Source organism: Liolophura sinensis, chromosome 7, assembly GCF_032854445.1.
Source record: "Liolophura sinensis isolate JHLJ2023 chromosome 7, CUHK_Ljap_v2, whole genome shotgun sequence".
Classification (NCBI taxonomy): domain Eukaryota; kingdom Metazoa; phylum Mollusca; class Polyplacophora; order Chitonida; family Chitonidae; genus Liolophura; species Liolophura sinensis.
In genome coordinates this window covers 14584067-14591274 of record NC_088301.1, presented here as the reverse complement: position 1 = coordinate 14591274, position 7208 = coordinate 14584067, and positions in this window count along the sequence as shown.

The window sequence follows — 7208 nt, the reverse complement described above, 5'->3', positions numbered from 1 at the left end:
AGAACATCAAACTTTCATCATTAAAGCTCATACCTGCCCAAAGCTTAGATAATTTCCACCATTTTGATACCAAGCATGCGCCTGTACACCAAACACGGCAGGCTGGCAGCAAAAAAAGACTTTACACCCTAAAATACACAGAATTACATTCTCCCAAAAAAGGCAAGTTGTAATGGGGGTCTGTGTCCACCGTGTCTCAGTCCCAGCTCCGTTGTGTGACTTGCTGGTCGCTTTACTCTAACGTGGAGGGTATGGTGTTTTCGTCCCTCGCCGTCAGCCTGGTGGGTCTAAGGCATTTGAGCACAGCCGTTGGGGTGGATCTGTTGGCTTCAGGGGTTGGGTTTATTCTTGGACCTCCGCTAATGGGTAAAATTTAAACTCTAGCTAGAGCTAGTGGGTATTTGTTTACATACAGATATATTTCTAACTACTGTAAACCTTCAACCTTTTCAACCATGCATTGTAGCCTCCCGAAAAACGGAAGTTGTAATGGGGGTCTGTGTCCGTGTGACAGGTGGTCACAATGATTATGTGGAGTTACCTCCCCTTCTTAGCTCTGCTCGTGGAAGATAGAGATCCTGGTGCTGCATAGTTCAGCGCTGCATATTGCTGTTTGAAGTTTGTTATTTTGTTATTTTCTTAGTCTTTCCAGTTTTCTAGCCATTATGTGAGCCATTATCGGATTTCAATGACAAATGAAATTGAGAGAGCGATAATGTAGTTCGGAACTTGTTCGCTGTTGTAAAGATGTTGTTGACGGCGGCAAATCTTGTAAAATGCCATGAATGCGTAGATCCAAGAATTTTGTCACTGTAAATATAGCATGAGCTAAAGACGTTATAGTATATAACTGACACAGGACCAATCTAATGCATACTCAGTATGATTTAATGCAGATGTGTGTGTAGATTTGGTGAGGTACTGGTGTAGTACAGGATTTGGATAGTGCAGATAGTTAAACTGTTGTGGAACCATGGATGTTTCATTGAGGACCACTGTGTCTTAGTGAACCATGCATGTAGTGTTCATTATTACCTAATGTAGGTTACAGTTCTAATAAATATTGAGGTGTTCTCGTTATTGACCTAGTGCCATTAGGCTTTCATTTCATTAATGTTTGCAACAGTATATCTGCAAATATTTTCTTTTGTTTGTAAATTTCTTGAAATCTTGACCTGATATAAATGTAGTTTTGGAGTTAATAGTTAATTCAATACAAGCTGATAATGCATGGCAGCACTAAAGTGCTGGGTCAATGATATTTGAGATGTGACACCGGTGAACTCATGGCTGTAAGTTAATAAGGTTATAAGTGAATTAAATTTCTGATAGTCCTTGTCATTCGTTCTACGGTATACCAAAATACTGCGCAATAATGTATGTGAATGTTTCCTCTTTTCAGGTAATGACTTCCTGATTGACCTAGTGTGATTTATTGCTTTTAACAGCTCATGATAATGTTGTATTGATATATTGGGTATACTGATAGGTTCTGAGTTCTAGGCGCAGTGTTTTTACACAGAACTAATTACATTGTTCTGTCATTTATACAGGCCCCATGAGGTCACTTTTCCCATGTTTCACTTTCACTGAATAAACTTGACCATGTACAGCAGCCATGATGGTGTCTTCATTATTATGTGACATTTTCTCCACCAACGGACCTAATCGGTTACAAATATGAAAGCTCACGTCACGTTAACAAATCCCAATTGATTTACACCATCATTTGTAACAGCCGATTGCTTGAATCTTTTTACCGCTATTATACTGCTACCAGGCTCTCCCCTACACGTCCGAGAGTGACGAGTCGTGCCAGACCAATGAAGACACTTTCACTTGATACTTTCAGCACAACATTCCAGTCACCAGTGGTCTCAACTCTGCATACTGGAAGGATCTGTCAAGATTTGCGCGAGACATATAGGTTTGTTTAGAATTAAACCCACCACTAACGTCATCGTGCGCACCCATAATCAGCAATGCAATTAACACAATTTCAATAGGTATTTGGTTGAATCGAATGGTGCATACTTTAGATAAAGAGGATGCATGTGTATGAGGTATTAGTAGAAAAGTAAAGGCCCAGACAGTGTTTTTATTTTGTTCTGACTTCACATCCCGACAGATCACCGTGAACCCAGCGACTCTTGCAAAATTTGCTTGTAGTGACAGTGATGTAATGTGAACGTAGAGAGCGACGTGTGCGCTGTAAGGGGCAGCCTCACGCATAGGTGACTGGTAAATCAGAGTTATCTACCCTAACAAACTGCCGTTACAACACTAAGGTGTAGATAGGTGTCGGGGGATCTATATCCATATTCAAACACATACTCTCGTCAAGAGACAAAAGTACAGTTATTCTCGGCCATGACACCATTACTTGATTTAGGTGAGAAGTTACATTGTGTCTTAGGAGATCCGTTAAAGGTAGAGACCACTTTCAAATTAATTCTGCATTCTCTGAAACGTCACACCGTTCAGATTCCAAATATTAATGTTTTCATATACTGTTTTTTTGTTTTCAGTGAATAAAGTATAAAAAAAACATCGTGGTTCTTCGCATGACGTTTTTGGCGGTGTTGTACCTGCTGAAATCCCACCACGTGGCAGATTCTTTTGCTTTCTTGGTGCTAAACAAGCTTTAACCCACCGTATGTGAAGACAAACGTGACCAACTGAACAGCTGGCTCATATTTGATTGGTGTTTTACGCGACCAGCATTATAGTGAGTGGAAACTGGACAGACCACGGTGGAAACCCACGACCCTTTCTAGTTTTGTGGCCAGCCTTCTCATGTACGACTAGAGAGAAAGAAAAAATGAGCCGCTCGATTTTAACTCACAGCGGCTGCATTGGCTATAGCGGTTCTTGGGTCCTTCTGCTAGCACTTTAATCATTATCATATTATTATTTTACCAAGTTTCTTATCGTGTGTTAGTCTTACATCTTTGTCACAAAGCAATTTAAATTGACATATCACTTGTCTATGAGTCTTTTAGTGTACCATCTGTTTAAGCGACCTGCATTTCACAGCAAGCAAGTCTCGCTGGCGGGTGAGGTCCTCGTTCACTAACAACTGCACGTCTGGATATTTCGTTTTGCCTGTGAGAAATTCTTTACCACAGTGAAATATCTCCTTTTCCGATACGTCGAACATTTGACAACGATGGCCCGTGGAACATCATTAACAGTGTCTAGAGGGCCTACATGCTGGCCACGAATGGCATCAACTGTCGACAGTTTGACGTGCATCATTTTGGCTACATCCGTTATTATTAAGTCAGTATAATCTTGTTCATTAAATCTGTCAACTGATCCGTACGTAATCTCGTCGTCGAAATATAGCTCGAGATTATCCACTCAGGGTTCAAGTGTTTCAGTCATTCTAGCGGTCTCAGGGGTTTGACCTGCCAGAGCCTCTATTTTGTCAGTAATGATGTCCACCACCGCACTCTCAACGATGCTTGTAATAATCTGCGAAACAGCTGGAGATTGAAGCCACAACGTCTTCTTCAGATAGGAGAATTGCAGGACGCATTTTTGATTTATTTATTTGATTGGTGTTTTACGCCTTACTCAAGAATATTTTACTTATACGACGGCGGCCAGCATTATGGTGGGAGGAAACCGGTGGAAACCCACGACCATCCGCAGGCTGCTGACAGACCTTCCCACGCGCATTTTTGTGACAGATAAATGACCTGTATCTGTGGTCACAAAACGTTGCAAAGAATGCAGATTTCAAAAATGCACCCGTCATAAAATCATCGCCAGTAACAACAAATAATGAAATAATTTATCAGGCAAGATTGCAGGAGATACTGATGAACGGAAATTGTAGACGGCGCTAGAACACTGACACAAGTGTTGAAGCCTAAAACAATTAAGAGCAAATGCTTTACCAGACCCTCCTCCCCGCTCCCCCGTGCCCTCCCCTCCAACACAGTATACGTCCCGTGTTTACACACACACACACACACACATATATATATATATATATATATATATATATATATATATATATATATATATATATATATATATATAATTGTGACATGGCATCTAGATCGTATTACAACATATATGCCAGTGTATGACACCCATTAACCTGGCTTGCTTTGCATAATATGGATAGGAGAATAGACTTTGACTCGACACTAAAGAAGGTCATAATAATTAAACACTGACAAGTATAAAAGAGAAAAATCTCGATTTCGTGCATATAATATGGGGGAAGGGGAGGTTAATTAACGTATTACAGGTGAACCTTAAAGGAGTCATTCAAATGTTGACATTGTCTAACCTGGACTGTTAGGCGGAAGGCCTCAATGTGCGCCTGTTACAGATTTGCTGGGACCCGTTAATACATAAAATGGAGTCAGTTAGTAGTATTACAGGAGTCATTGATGTGGGAAATGTGTCTGGGTACAGCTTTTCCCTGGAGGCAGTACATTAATCACAACCTCTGCAGTCAATGTGACGTTCTGGAGATGAGGTAGGTTCACACAGTTAACAGGTAGGCTATGCTATCAGCAAACACTAACACTTGCTTGGACACGAACTGCTCAAATATACACTGCCATTGTTTAACGGCCAAGATAGATAAAAAGTGCTTTATGTACAGTATACAACACGTGGCATGCCCCAGTATTGTAAACGGAGCTTGCACTGTTAGGGGTATGGAAGTGTGGCAGAAAACTGCAGTTGTTGCAACCAGGGGGCCACTTCGGCAATAGCCGTTCGTAATAATATTGTCTGTTGTAAAGTAACAATATGTTGTAAATTTTACTGTCTCACTGTTCAGTTTTATAGAAGTTTTTCCTTAGTTCAAGTAGGTGCCTATGCATCTGGCTCGTGCAATCTGATAACCTAATGCTAAATGTTGCACACTAACTGGTTGACAAATGTTGCACAATAACCTGATGTTAAATGTTGTACAATAACCTGATGCTTAATGTTGCACAATAACCTGATGTTAATGTTGCACAATAGCTTATGCTAAATATTGCACAATAACCTAATGCTAAATATTGCACAAAAACCTGATGGTAAATGTTGTACTACAACATATGCTAAATGTTGCACAAAAATGTGTGCTAAATGTTGCGCAAAAACCTATGCTGAATGTTGCACAATAATGCATACTGAATATTGCAGACAGCAACAAAGAAATACACAGAAATATCAATATTTGAACACATTTTTCAGAACTTCTTCCGATTATTAAAAAACTAGACAGGAAATCGTGTGGTGTAATTTTTTTAATGCAGTAAAATTTCCTTCAATATGAAGTACAGTTAGTGAAGAACATGTGTGTGAAAAATTGGAGCGAAACGACTTATACCTTTTGTTTTATAAAAAGACCAAGCTAGGGCAGATTTTTCTAATTTAAGGCGTTTTCCTGCAAGGATTCCCTTCATAATAAAAATATGATTACGTGAACCAAAACCATTTTCACATATATGGCGTCTAGTCAGATAGTAGTAAGCCATAAGGAAATATTGTGCTGGTTCACGTGTATTATATTTCTGTAGATCAAAAAAAAAAACGAAATAATTTGGAAGTTCAGATAAATATCGTGCTGGTTCACGCAATCATATTTCTATTCATCGAAAAAAAAAAGAGAAGTAATTTGGAAGTTCAGAGGAACTCTACATTCACATATTACATTCATAATATTCCAGGGCTTCTAAAGCACTGTCCGCACTGATCCGGTGGTACCATCCGTTTCCTGAAAGCTATGTGTTGAATAGGATAACGAGTTCAATTCCTATAATTGTATATTTCTTTTTAATGCTTAACAAAGTGGGGTAATGGAGGGGGTGGTTAATTTGGACCACACGAGATATTTTTTACATTCCCTTGTAGATTGTCAAGTATACTAGTATGTTCGATAAGTTTAAATATATAATTAGAAATCTATACAGGTTATATACAGTATTCTTCCAATGATAGCTATTTACTTCAGCTAATAGCATATCGTACATAGAGACAAAGGCACCTGTTTATCAGTTTAGCTTCGTAATAAATGTCTATTACATTCATATATTCACGGTATAATTCGTAAGACAGAACGTTTTTCAAATACCAACATTAGACGGCAAAGGACATTATCCTATGCATTTAACGGCATACCTTAACGAATATTTTAGCTTGGCTTATTTCATCGGCTACAGCTGTTACATAACAACTTCAATCGCCAACAGGATGGCAATCAACCAGGTTCAGGTTGTTCAACACTGGTTGAAGACTTAATACCAGATTTTACTTCAAGCCAAGTCTTCAAGTTTGTACTTAACCTAAAAACAATTGTTCTTATACGACGGTTGGGAGGAAACTGAGATCGGGGGAAACCCACGACCATCCACAGTTTGCTAGCACACCTTCCCGCGAGAGGAATTCGGCACGAGCTGGACTTGAACTCAAACCGACCGCATTTGTGGGAGGCTCTTTGGTCATGGCGTCCAGGTGTCCTCCTAGCCCCCTCGGCCACGGAGGTCCCTGTTGTACTGAAGTGAATCCTTAGGTTGTCCGGTGACAGCTGGTGTAAATAAAGAAAGAAAACCTCAGTCCTGAAGAAAAAAACAAAGCAACGAGGAAATGAGAGAAAAAAAATCGATACGGTGTGGTGGTCCATATTCAGTATAGCATAAAATTCAAGCGTGATTTACAATCAGAGAAATTCTATGTTGATACACTCCGATTGGTCCCTGCCACAGTAAGACACGTGATATATACACACATCTTTAATGACTCCTAGCCGTCATATAAATTGTTAAGTACGACGTAAAACCCCAAGCATACATAGAGATTATCATCGCCCTGCGCGGGCAAGGTCGATACGGCGATGCAATGGCAGAGAACGAGAGTAGAAGCGACGATGCAGATCTGCACAGTGTAATGATAATCTATTTATCATATACCTTCTCTTGACACTACTTTGGGGGGCATAAAATCCAGATATTTCTTCAGACTACTTTGCTTAGCGCATAGTGTCTGGCAGTGCACAGGCCGCCATGACGCTCACAAACTATTACACGCACATGGATTTCGTTCTAAATATAGCATATTTCAAAATAGTTGACCACCGCCGAAGACACAAACAGTGGTTTAAAAAAAATAATAATAAATAAAACAAAGACTCGAAAAACCGTGGAAATATTATTTATACAACATCAAGTAAGTATAGCTGGCTTTTCAAAACA